We start from the raw sequence: 14,740 nt of genomic DNA, 5'->3' as shown, positions 1-14,740 counted from the left end.
AGTGGCTCCCTGTGGTAAGGTACACATCCTTACTAATCCCAAAGGAGTTCTCATTGTGGTCAAGTCCCTGCTTTGTATATCCAGCTGGAACTGATCATATCCCGAATACAGATCACCCATAGAGTATATAGCTTTCCCTGCAAATGCTTCTGCAAACTCATCCACAATTGGGCCTGCTCCCACATTCCTGATTGTGACTTTGTTTACAGGTTGCATGTCTTGAATAAAGCGCAATGTCCCATTTTTCTTTGGTACAGTAAACCATCTGTTGGAATATGGGGTACATGAAGGCTCCAAGATTCCCATCCTGATCTTTTCCTTTAGTAATTCCATCAACTTTGGCAAGAGAGCCTTTGGTACTGGAATTGGCCGCAGGTTCCAGGGTACATGTGGAACAGTAAAGATCACCATTGGTGCTGTTACACTTGGATCAACACAGCCTATCTCATGCGGCTGAAAAGCAAAGGCTTTTCCATGTTTTACAAGCATCTCCTCAAAGCATTCCCTTTCAACTGGCAACAGAAAATCCTTCTCACCAATCTTCAGCTCTTTTAGAGTTTCTTGAGTAAATTTATGCCCAATTTTCTTCGGATCTCTAAGATTTGGCTGCATAGAAGCTTCATCTATCTTCTCCTTGCTTCCTGGTGGCAAGGGCAAGGCAACTGGTTTCACCTTCTTTGCAACCGTTTTGTACTTTGTATCAACATGAGCATCCATCTCACAATTCATGTTTTTACATTCCACCCCCTCAAATTCCTGGATTATATCATACATCTCCACAGATGACACCTCTATCATTTCATTTCCACCCTGTAAGCATGCTCTTCCCATATCAAAAAGCACATCCATAGTATCTACAAATGACACCTCATCAAGCACCCCTGAAATAAACTCATTCTTCTCCAAAAGACCACACTGCTCAAAACTTTTTTGTTCATTTTGTATATGTTTTTGCATACCACGCTTCAAATCCTTGCTTTTTACAAAAACCAGTGACCCATAGCTGGAGAATCCCTGAAAATTTGCTGAAAAACTATTTACATTGATTGAGTCCTGCGAGAACTCATTTCCCCTTGTACCATTGGAATCCCGCTTTACAATGGCACCTGGCCAAAATCCCTCATCTCCCTGTAATTCATGAACTCTCTGTTTATCTTTGGGAGTGACTGTGCCCGAAGAGACTCACGATTCCTTTCATGATTAATGCAAACTGTCAAAAACTGAACAGCTTTTTTGCCATCTTTACTCCTTATTCTTGCATATGCTGAACCATCATCCAACACCTTTGTTTCCATCCTTACAGCTGTAATGTAGGGTTGTCCAAGGATAAGGGGATACGATGACATCTCCTGAACAAAGAAATTCTGATAATCCTTCACATCCTCTATAGTCACCCTTACATTTGGACATGCTGCATAAAGCTCTCCAGATGAGTTATTAGCTGCTTTAATCATCCATCCATGATCCACATCCATTGGCCACTTACATTTGTTGTAGAGATTTTTAGCCATAAGATTTATTTCAGACCCATGATCAATTAAAGCGACATATGGCTCTTCCAAATCACCTATCTTGACAAGGGTTTCAGTGGTTGCTCTTGCCCAATGGCTCCTGGAGTAATGACTCTTTGTAAGAACTTCTTTTTCATCATCCTCTTCCACAAAGCGCACTTGTCGTGCCCCATCAGCAGAGTGATTACATTCCACCACATTTTCTCTCTCTTCCTTTTTCTGTACCTGTACTCCATGAGTCTTGGAAGTGCTTGCCTCCCCTTGTGATGGAATAGATTCAATTATGGACTGCCTTTTTCTTCGTATAATATCAATTATCTCATCATGAAATTCTTTCTTTGCAATCCCCAAGACTTCCCCTAGTGTGAATTCTACCCTGCTGTTTAGAATCCTTTCTTCAAGTACCTTTTTGAGATCTGTTGCAACTTCAATATCAGATTGAAGCTTGTAGAGTGGACTTTTCCCTTTACCCTTCTCCTTCATTTTTGCTGGCACTTCTTCCATTGAAACATCCTGTGGAGGTCTGCTATGCTATGGAGGCATATGTGATGGCCCAGGATCCTTCTTTTCACTTCCACGTGTAACTCTTTTTGATGGCCCTCCTTCCTCATTTTCCCTTTTACGCTTCTCCTCTACCTGTGCCTCATTATTTTGGCATTTGGCAATATAGGCATGAATGGATAAAGAATCCACAGGCTCCTCCCAGCCAGTCTCAAGACGTATACAATCACCTGCCTCATGCAAAGCTTGCTTTGACACTTTCTTTGAGGCAATTAATTCCATTGTTGATGGCCAAAAATCCTCATTCTCATAATCCTCATCATTCTCAAATCCCTGCTTTAATTGACCAACCTTTAATCCATAGGTTGCTGCCTCAACCATAGAAATGGCATGACTAGCAGCCATATCCTCTACCAACTTTTTCATCCCTCCTTTCCCAAAGTTTGTACTCAATGGAAGACCAGTCTCTGTAAGATGGATTTTCCCATCTTTGAAAAACACAAGTTGATTTTTAAGAGCTTCTTTATAGCTAGCACAATCCTTCTTTGCATGCTCTGGGTCATCACACCATATGCATCTATATGTAAACCCTTCTTTGCTTTGAGGCCTTTGCATAGAAGCCTGCCCCAATGGTAGACCTTTTTCTTCAATCTTGGACATCTTCAATTTTAAGTCACGCATACCCTTGATAAGCTCATCCATCGGCCCATCTATCTTTGGAATTGTAGCAGCTGGTTTGGATAGATTCTCAGGGGTGACAGCAGTTATGGGGGTTGCAGAGCCCATCACCATTTTATCCCTCCTCCGCTGCCGCTTTGCTAGCATAGTGACTGCATCCTCAACATCATTCCAATCACTCTTTAATCCCTGCTCTGTATTCTTATCCTCAAGGAGGATTTCCAATTTCTCCTGGAGATCTTTCCCAGCTGCTTGCAAGAAGAGCTCTGTTTTTTCTCTGTCCAAAGTTGCACGCTCTATCCTTGACAGCTGGGCATAGCGCTTCTCAAACTCTCTTAGCAATTCTGTGGCAGAAATTCCCATTTTAGGTTTTGTGACCCATTCCAAGAAAGTTCGTTTGGTCACTCGCTCAGAATCCTCCATGAAATATTCATCCTTTAAAGCAAGCTTGAACTCCTCCCAATTTCTGCCACCATGTGCTGTCTGCAATCCTCTTATGCGCTCTCTTATTTCAGGAACACATACCAGCTCGAAACTTCGAACCATATCTTCCTCAGTCACCCTGTTTAGCTCCATCTCCTTTATATAATTGCGCAGGTACTTTGTAATGTCCTTCCCATCAAATTGATCCACCTTTTTCACAATTGATTGTAATGCTTTGGTCGTGGAAATTTGTCCCCTCTCAGCAGCTTGTTGATGTTGCATGTACATGGTAAACATTTGAAACATCTGCATAACTTCGGGGTCAAAATGAACCCCCTGACCCTCAGAACTCTCAGCCATAGCTTCCTTGTATATTTCACCACACTCTCACCCCAGCAGTTTCACGTCGGGTTCACCAAAGATGTCGTGAAGTGTGCGGTACAGCCAGGAAAGTACGAGACTTCTAGCTGTGAGAGTGAATGTCAAATCTAGCAAGGAAACTCACGCACAAAATTTCCCAAGGAGTATTGAACATCACTATTTCCAATGATAAGTACATGTGTTCATTCACCTCAATACATCCTTGAATTCATTCTGATGATGGCACAAAATTGCATACCAAGTGTTTGTTCCTTTACTCACTGACTTCTCTCTCGAAATCCTTTGAACCATTCACATGTAGGCATAACAAGGCCTTCCAATTTTTCCAATATACATGTGACCAGTTACATCCTTTACATCCAATGCCATCAAAACCATTATTTCGAGATGCACTTTATCACCTGAAAACCTGCCTTAATATTCTAACATCTCACAAGCAAAATAGCATGGCATATGTACCACATAATTTTGTAATTTTTGAAAGTTCCCTATCTTGCACTCTAAAGCCCAGCTAAATAAAATTTGAAATCCAAGCTTTAAGGTTCTCCAAAGTATTTTTAAAAAAAACTATACAAGACCTCATTCCAAAGCTTTTTGGAGGGAAACCTTTTTAGAAAAAAAAATTCGCTTATCTCTTAAAAAGAAAAGAAGCGATTTCAGTTTTCGTTTCTTCCCTTTTGTTCGCCACCTTGCTGTAGGCGTGAGGACAGAGTATCATGAAGCTTGAAGGTTTTTCTGGGAAACGTATCTCCTTATCACTCTTCAATTCCTCTTTAATTTGAGACCCAAGACATCATGTACAGTCGCCGCCGTCAAGAAAATAGGAGCACTGGTCATCTTCCCCTCTGGTTATATTTTCTGCAGACTGGTTTTCTTTCGCCCCCCACGAACTGGTTATATTTCTCTGATTCCCGCAAGAAATGCGACGTTGCTCGCCTTTTGCAGCATAATAGTCGGCCTTGCCCATTTCCAAAAGACTGCGCATGCCTCTTTTTTTTTTTAATATCCAGAATATTCTAATTAAAAGGAAATCCCACGTATGCTGCCCCTTATCCCTTTAATGTGGTATTCTTAACCTTAACATTAAGGTAAGGTCCTCAATGCAAAGCGGTTTATCTAATTTAATTCCCCCACATTCAATAAACTCTTCGGCACTGTGATGTCCATTAAATCTCCATTACTCTTGACGCCTTCATAGTTTATAAATCATCATATCGGCCCATGTGATTTATAGAATCCCCAATTGTTCATTCAAGTATTTCTCCATGTCTTCATAAATGCATTCCTTTGTGCATTGATATGCCCTCATGCCATCATATATAACTGGATGCTTCTAACTTGCCCATGAGCTCTGAGTAACAGCAAAACCATCATCCTCCATACTCATATACAAAAACTCCTAGATCTGGCTCAGCCTCAGCTCGTCTTATTGAACCTTATTTACAATATGAACATATGTACATGGCATCATATAATGACTCGTCATGGCACTTAACCCCATGCATCTGGATGTGTATTTGATGGCCTCACATGCACGGTTTCACATCATAGACGTGCCATGGCATGACATCCACCCCCTCTAAACCTGCACATCCTCTAGTATGTGCCAAATCATCATCAAGGTCCACATATAACTGGATGTCGTCTTCATCTTCTGCAGTTCCAGGAAGATCATCCTCTTCCTCTTCAACCATATCCATACTACCACTGTCAAGCTTCTCATCCTGAATCTCTTGTGAATCAAAAGGATCACCATCATGCCTTCTTTTAAATATCTTGATTCTTTTGCCAGCCACAAGATTCTTTATTTCTGTTCCATCAAGCTCACACAGAGTATACGTGGCATTTCCATGCACATGCTTGACAATGTAAGGGCCAAACCATCTTTTTGCAAATTTTCTTTGAACAGTGAATTGGTTGTCAAGGCTACTGTCATACATTAGAACCCAATCACCTTCTTCAATAGGTTTTGGCCGGAGTCTGTGTCTACTATCAAATCTTTCTTTATTTTTCAACCTTGCATCTTTCAAGCGGGCTTTAGCAAGCTCTATATCTCCAGGCCTCCTCTCCAACTGTCTTATTCGCAATGCAAGGAGGTCATCTCTGCTCAATCCTTCGACCCAGGGCAATACATTCCAAGTTAGAACTACTTCTTCAACTGGCATCACTGGCTTCTGACCATACATTAATTCTGCAAGCATGTATCCTGTCACTGAGCTATGAGTTGTACGGTCAGCCCACAAGGCATATGGTAGCAGCTTTGGCCACTCTCTCATCCTTTCTCTGCATGCCTTAGCCAAAGCTTTAATGATTGGAGGATGTCCTCGCTCACTTTTCCCATTGCCCTCAGGATTGTAAGCACATGTTAGGGACAGTTTGATACCAATTCTAGAGAAGAATTCCCTTGCTTCTTCAACATCTAGCTCACCCCTATCAGCTGTTATTTTCCCAACACAACCATATCGGCAGATCACATCTTCCAAGAGAAATTTGCATACTGTTTCCGTACTCTTTGTTCTAAGAGCACGCCCTTCTACCTGATTTGTCAAATCTTCTCTTGCAAGTGCAATGTACCGCATCTGCCAAATTCCCAAGGGCATTGTAACTAGATCCACTACCCATTTGTAGTGCATGGCAGGTGGGTAGGTTGGTTGCAAGCCATCACGATGCCGCACATTTGAGTACATTTGGCATACCATGCATGTTTCCACATATTGGGAAATATCCTTGTACATTCCTCTCCACCAATATTTTTCCTTTATTTTGGTAAAGGTGGCCCACACACTTCTATGCCCAGCCCAGAGACTCTCATGGAATTCTTTCACAAGCTTTCCTTGAGTCTCTTTATCACATATGACTCTCTGTGGCATAGCATTCCTCTGCTTAGGATGCTTCCAGAGATACCCATCCTTTAGGAAATAACCATATGCTTTTCTGCGGATCCTCTTAAATTCTGAGTCAGACCAATTTTCTTGCCTTGTCAGAGTACTCAAATATTGACCAATAAGCAACCAATCTCCTTCATATATTTCCTCAATAAAAGACTCAAGTGCATTTGATAGGCAAATATGATCCCCTTTTGCATATGCTGTAGTATAGAACTTTGTACCCACATCATCAATGTCACTAATCATCTCTTTCTCATCTTCATACCTGGCTCTTGATAGCATATCTGCAACTGGATTATCTTTTCCCGCAATATGCTCAAACTCAGGATTTAGTGACTTGATATAAGCAATCCACCTAAGCATAGCAATATCTGGAGTGGTACAACTTGCTATCATCCCAAGAAGTGGCAAGCAATCAGTTTCCACAAGTACAGATGCCCCAATAAGATATTCTTTTTCACATTTTAGAGCAGTGACTATCCCCCATAACTCTCTCTTGATCTGTGGATACTTTCGTTGCCGAAAGCTTAACACCTTTGCTCCAAATCTAATTACATACCTATGATCATCCTCATCATCTTGCCCTACTGCCCATCCTATTCCAGTAGGACTAGTATCAACTGTAACAATCACAGGCCTGCCACAGTCATAATCTGCCTTTCTCAAAATGGGTGATGATTGGAGCAAATATTTCAGCTTCCGCATAGCTTTAATATGTACTGCACTCCACAGAAATTTTTGATTTTTCCTCAAAAGTTGATAAAGAGGATCTGCTACATGTGCATAATGTGGGATCCAAATAACATAAAAGACACATGCTCCAAGAAATCTCCTCAGCTCTGTAACATTAATGCATGTTTCCTTCATTCTTTGTATTGCATCTATCTTGGCTGGACAAGGACGGCGTCCACTAGTACTACAAAGATGTCCCACTATTAGCACTTCACCAACTCCAAACACTGATTTCAGCCCAGATAAAGTAAGATTCACTTCTTCAAGCCTGGATAGAATCATGTCACAATCCTTTATATGATTTGCCACAAACTTGCGGCACCCCTTTGAATCCAAATCTCCATCTTTGTCTTTCTCATCACAGCCCTTTATTGGCACATCATCCAAAAATGGCATAGTTTTTTGTGGTATGAAGTCTCGTAAGACTTTATTCATTCCATTCATCATATGTGCCACTGAGTTAGTGGCTCCCTGTGGTAAGGTACACATCCTTACTAATCCCAAAGGAGTTCTCATTGTGGTCAAGTCCCTGCTTTGTATATCCAGCTGGAACTGATCATATCCCGAATACAGATCACCCATAGAGTATATAGCTTTCCCTGCAAATGCTTCTGCAAACTCATCCACAATTGGGCCTGCTCCCACATTCCTGATTGTGACTTTGTTTACAGGTTGCATGTCTTGAATAAAGCGCAATGTCCCATTTTTCTTTGGTACAGTAAACCATCTGTTGGAATATGGGGCACATGAAGGCTCCAAGATTCCCATCCTGATCTTTTCCTTTAGTAATTCCATCAACTTTGGCAAGAGAGCCTTTGGTACTGGAATTGGCCGCAGGTTCCAGGGTACATGTGGAACAGTAAAGATCACCATTGGTGCTGTTACACTTGGATCAACACAGCCTATCTCATGCGGCTGAAAAGCAAAGGCTTTTCCATGTTTTACAAGCATCTCCTCAAAGCATTCCCTTTCAACTGGCAACAGAAAATCCTTCTCACCAATCTTCAGCTCTTTTAGAGTTTCTTGAGTAAATTTATGCCCAATTTTCTTCGGATCTCTAAGATTTGGCTGCATAGAAGCTTCATCTATCTTCTCCTTGCTTCCTGGTGACAAGGGCAAGGCAACTGGTTTCACCTTCTTTGCAACCGTTTTGTACTTTGTATCAACATGAGCATCCATCTCACAATTCATGTTTTTACATTCCACCCCCTCAAATTCCTGGATTATATCATACATCTCCACAGATGACACCTCTATCATTTCATTTCCACCCTGTAAGCATGCTCTTCCCATATCAAAAAGCACATCCATAGTATCTACAAATGACACCTCATCAAGCACCCCTGAAATAAACTCATTCTTCTCCAAAAGACCACACTGCTCAAAACTTTTTTGTTCATTTTGTATATGTTTTTGCATACCACGCTTCAAATCCTTGCTTTTTACAAAAACCAGTGACCCATAGCTGGAGAATCCCTGAAAATTTGCTGAAAAACTATTTACATTGATTGAGTCCTGCGAGAACTCATTTCCCCTTGTACCATTGGAATCCCGCTTTACAATGGCACCTGGCCAAAATCCCTCATCTCCCTGTAATTCATGAACTCTCTGTTTATCTTTGGAAGTGACTGTGCCCGAAGAGACTCACGATTCCTTTCATGATTAATGCAAACTGTCAAAAACTGAACAGCTTTTTTGCCATCTTTACTCCTTATTCTTGCATATGCTGAACCATCATCCAATACCTTTGTTTCCATCCTTACAGCTGTAATGTAGGGTTGTCCAAGGATAAGGGGATACGATGACATCTCCTGAACAAAGAAATTCTGATCATCCTTCACATCCCCTATAGTCACCCTTACATTTGGACATGCTGCATAAAGCTCTCCAGATAAGTTATTAGCTGCTTTAATCATCCATCCATGATCCACATCCATTGGCCACTTACATTTGTTGTAGAGATTTTTAGCCATAAGATTTATTTCAGACCCATGATCAATTAAAGCGACATATGGCTCTTCCAAATCACCTATCTTGACAAGGGTTTCAGTGGTTGCTCTTGCCCAATGGCTCCTGGAGTAATGACTCTTTGTAAGAACTTCTTTTTCATCATCCTCTTCCACAAAGCGCACTTGTCGTGCCCCATCAGCAGAGTGATTACATTCCACCACATTTTCTCTCTCTTCCTTTTTCTGTACCTGTACTCCATGAGTCTTGGAAGTGCTTGCCTCCCCTTGTGATGGAATAGATTCAATTATGGACTGCCTTTTTCTTCGTATAATATCAATTATCTCATCATGAAATTCTTTCTTTGCAATCCCCAAGACTTCCCCTAGTGTGAATTCTACCCTGCTGTTTAGAATCCTTTCTTCAAGTACCTTTTTGAGATCTGTTGCAACTTCAATATCAGATTGAAGCTTGTAGAGTGGACTTTTCCCTTTACCCTTCTCCTTCATTTTTGCTGGCACTTCTTCCATTGAAACATCCTGTGGAGGTCTGCTATGCTGTGGAGGCATATGTGATGGCCCAGGATCCTTCTTTTCACTTCCACGTGTAACTCTTTTTGATGGCCCTCCTTCCTCATTTTCCCTTTTACGCTTCTCCTCTACCTGTGCCTCATTATTTTGACATTTGGCAATATAGGCATGAATGGATAAAGAATCCACAGGCTCCTCCCAGCCAGTCTCAAGACGTATACAATCACCTGCCTCATGCAAAGCTTGCTTTGACACTTTCTTTGAGGCAATTAATTCCATTGTTGATGGCCAAAAATCCTCATTCTCATAATCCTCATCATTCTCAAATCCCTGCTTTAATTGACCAACCTTTAATCCATAGGTTGCTGCCTCAACCATAGAAATGGCATGACTAGCAGCCATATCCTCTACCAGCTTTTTCATCCCTCCTTTCCCAAAGTTTGTACTCAATGGAAGACCAGTCTCTGTAAGATGGATTTTCCCATCTTTGAAAAACACAAGTTGATTTTTAAGAGCTTCTTTATAGCTAGCACAATCCTTCTTTGCATGCTCTGGGTCATCACACCATATGCATCTATATGTAAACCCTTCTTTGCTTTGAGGCCTTTGCATAGAAGCCTGCCCCAATGGTAGACCTTTTTCTTCAATCTTGGACATCTTCAATTTTAAGTCACGCATACCCTTGATAAGCTCATCCATCGGCCCATCTATCTTTGGAATTGTAGCAGCTGGTTTGGATAGATTCTCAGGGGTGACAGCAGTTATGGGGGTTGCAGAGCCCATCACCATTTTATCCCTCCTCCGCTGCCGCTTTGCTAGCATAGTGACTGCATCCTCAACATCATTCCAATCACTCTTTAATCCCTGCTCTGTATTCTTATCCTCAAGGAGGATTTCCAATTTCTCCTGGAGATCTTTCCCAGCTGCTTGCAAGAAGAGCTCTGTTTTTTCTCTGTCCAAAGTTGCACGCTCTATCCTTGACAGCTGGGCATAGCGCTTCTCAAACTCTCTTAGCAATTCTGTGGCAGAAATTCCCATTTTAGGTTTTGTGACCCATTCCAAGAAAGTTCGTTTGGTCACTCGCTCAGAATCCTCCATGAAATATTCATCCTTTAAAGCAAGCTTGAACTCCTCCCAATTTCTGCCACCATGTGCTGTCTGCAATCCTCTTATGCGCTCTCTTATTTCAGGAACACATACCAGCTCGAAACTTCGAACCATATCTTCCTCAGTCACCCTGTTTAGCTCCATCTCCTTTATATAATTGCGCAGGTACTTTGTAATGTCCTTCCCATCAAATTGATCCACCTTTTTCACAATTGATTGTAATGCTTTGGTCGTGGAAATTTGTCCCCTCTCAGCAGCTTGTTGATGTTGCATGTACATGGTAAACATTTGAAACATCTGCATAACTTCGGGGTCAAAATGAACCCCCTGACCCTCAGAACTCTCAGCCATAGCTTCCTTGTATATTTCACCACACTCTCACCCCAGCAGTTTCACGTCGGGTTCACCAAAGATGTCGTGAAGTGTGCGGTACAGCCAGGAAAGTACGAGACTTCTAGCTGTGAGAGTGAATGTCAAATCTAGCAAGGAAACTCACGCACAAAATTTCCCAAGGAGTATTGAACATCACTATTTCCAATGATAAGTACATGTGTTCATTCACCTCAATACATCCTTGAATTCATTCTGATGATGGCACAAAATTGCATACCAAGTGTTTGTTCCTTTACTCACTGACTTCTCTCTCGAAATCCTTTGAACCATTCACATGTAGGCATAACAAGGCCTTCCAATTTTTCCAATATACATGTGACCAGTTACATCCTTTACATCCAATGCCATCAAAACCATTATTTCGAGATGCACTTTATCACCTGAAAACCTGCCTTAATATTCTAACATCTCACAAGCAGAATAGCATGGCATATGTACCACATAATTTTGTAATTTTTGAAAGTTCCCTATCTTGCACTCTAAAGCCCAGCTAAATAAAATTTGAAATCCAAGCTTTAAGGTTCTCCAAAGTATTTTTAAAAAAAACTATACAAGACCTCATTCCAAAGCTTTTTGGAGGGAAACCTTTTTAGAAAAAAAAATTCGCTTATCTCTTAAAAAGAAAAGAAGCGATTTTTAGTTTTCGTTTCTTCCCTTTTGTTCGCCACCTTGCTGTAGGCGTGAGGACATAGTATCATGAAGCTTGAAGGTTTTTCTGGGAAACGTATCTCCTTATCACTCTTCAATTCCTCTTTAATTTGAGACCCAAGACATCATGTACAGTCGCCGCCGTCAAGAAAATAGGAGCACTGGTCATCTTCCCCTCTGGTTATATTTTCTGCAGACTGGTTTTCTTTCGCCCCCCACGAACTGGTTATATTTCTCTGATTCCCGCAAGAAATGCGGCGTTGCTCGCCTTTTGCAGCATAATAGTCGGCCTTGCCCATTTCCAAAAGACTGCGCATGCCTCTTTTTTTTTTAATATCCAGAATATTCTAATTAAAAGGAAATCCCACGTATGCTGCCCCTTATCCCTTTAATGTGGTATTCTTAACCTTAACATTAAGGTAAGGTCCTCAATGCAAAGCGGTTCATCTAATTTAATTCCCCCACATTCAATAAACTCTTCGGCACTGTGATGTCCATTAAATCTCCATTACTCTTGACGCCTTCATAGTTTATAAATCATCATATCGGCCCATGTGATTTATAGAATCCCCAATTGTTCATTCAAGTATTTCTCCATGTCTTCATAAATGCATTCCTTTGTGCATTGATATGCCCTCATGCCATCATATATAACTGGATGCTTCTAACTTGCCCATGAGCTCTGAGTAACAGCAAAACCATCATCCTCCATACTCATATACAAAAACTCCTAGATCTGGCTCAGCCTCAGCTCGTCTTATTGAACCTTATTTACAATATGAACATATGTACATGGCATCATATAATGACTCGTCATGGCACTTAACCCCATGCATCTGGATGTGTATTTGATGGCCTCACATGCACGGTTTCACATCATAGACGTGCCATGGCACGACAACGTGTTATCTAGTCTTCTTGTCACTCTTGCAATCTTGTCACTTATGTTGTGTTCCACTCCATTCTGTTTATTCATACATGCATTGTGTTGTGAGCATTGAGGACTCTGGACATACTATCGAGAGAAGAGCCACCACTTTAATGTGCCGAGCAACCAACCCTGCTACAAAAGTGTTTGGTGTAGTTGTGTACATCCAACTTATGTTGTAGTAGGCATCCACAATAACATAGGGTAATCCCACCATTATAAGCCCACCAGTGGTTAAATACTCTCCTCTAATATGAGCAAATCACCAATATTAAAGGAACAAAATGTAAGTGAATAAATATGTAGAGAGACACACGTGTGGGCCACCAACCCATGAGTTAAGAGAAGAAAAGAAACACCACAATGCCTGGAGGAGATAAGCATAGAAAAGATAGGGATAAATCATATGTAGTGCACATAGTAAGTGTAGGAAATAATATTACAATAGCCACATGAGTACATCTAATATCAATCCTTTTGCTAGGAGAATACATAGATGGTGATAGCACAAAGATTGGTGTAGAAATATCTTCGTAGTCCATAGAAATGTCTTCATAGTCCAAAGATTGAGTACACCTAATATTAATCCTTGAGTTGGGAGAATACAAATGGTGATAGCATAAAGATTGGTGTAGAAATATCTTCGTAGTCCATAGAAATGTCTTCATAGTCCAAAGATTGAGTACACCTAATATTAATCCTTGAGTTGGGAGAATACATAAATGGTGATAGCATAAAGATTGGCATAGAAATGTCTTCATAGTCCATAAAACTACCATGGAAGGAACCATCAAGGCTAGGAACCTATGCAGAAATAGCTCAAACATGACTAGAGTGATTGAGGGAAATAATTGTAAATGGTAAGAAAGCATTGTGTAAACAAATTTAAAAATAAGAAAAGAGAGGTAGAGACAAAGTCACCATATCTCAAGGTAATGTGGTGAAAATAAGGAAATGAGTAAATAAACACCACCATATCTCTAGGAAAAGTATAGAGCAACATGGTTGGAGCCACATTATATGAGCACATTAAGTGGGATTAAGAGGAAAAGATGAAGATTCATGCAGTTTCAATCTTAAAAACTTTTCGTAATATTTAAGCCCACGCAAAAAAAGAGAAATTCATACCCAAATTAGAGAGTGTGAAGATCATTACTGAAAAAATTATCTTCTTGGATAAATAATAGAATGGAATCATAATAACCAAAATGAATATGAGTTTGAGAAGGTAAATTAAACTAGACAAAAAAAAACATGACAAAAACAGCACAAAGATATGAGCAAGAGCACATAGATTAGAAATAGCCATAATGTCATGGCTTTCAGTAAGTGTCAAAAAACAAAATGTGATCATGTCATAGAGCCAACTAGAAATAACAAGAAATAGCTACCTTGGATTGTAACTAGCCCAAGGTGGTGGTCGATTCCATGATTTGCAAATGGAAATACTATCAACACCTGAGTGAGGGTGATGTGATGGGTGGAAAGAACTTCTATAGTGAGGGGAGATCATGTGGATGGTACTCCCTTCCAAAATAATGAGTTGGAGGGTAGAAGGAAAAGAATTGATGGGAAAACACATGATATAGGGGGACAAAAGGAAACACAATGACAAACAAGGTCACACCAATCATGACTTCACTTAACCAAGAGTAGTAGTCCCAATGGAAAAAAAAAGGGAACACAAATGGGGGATAAACTGATTAAAAAGAATAACATCATGGGTAATCACAAGGAAAAGACAAAGAGACAAAGGTAGAGGAAGAGATGGGGCTTCCACACCTTGATCTCGAAGTTGCTCGGGACTTCAACTCAGGAAGAGAGATCTTACCACGTAGCCTTTCTAGTTTTAGTATAAACAATATTGGGGGCACAAGAAACTATGCACTTCTAAGCTAGGATGGTCCTATACCAAGAATTGGCACAATAATAAGAGTGTATTTGTATATTTGCAATAGTCATAACCCTAAGTCTTAGGATTTAATTGCATAAATGAACTAGTTCTAGGAAAAAAGGGGTTAGATATAGAGGAGTGAGATATCAAGGAAATAATTTTTAATCTATAGTTTTTGA

The sequence above is a fragment of the Cibotium barometz genome, chromosome 61 (assembly GCF_041138505.1).
Source record: "Cibotium barometz isolate CiBa-2024 chromosome 61, ASM4113850v1, whole genome shotgun sequence".
Classification (NCBI taxonomy): Eukaryota; Viridiplantae; Streptophyta; class Polypodiopsida; order Cyatheales; family Cibotiaceae; genus Cibotium; species Cibotium barometz.
This window is presented reverse-complemented; position numbering follows the sequence as displayed.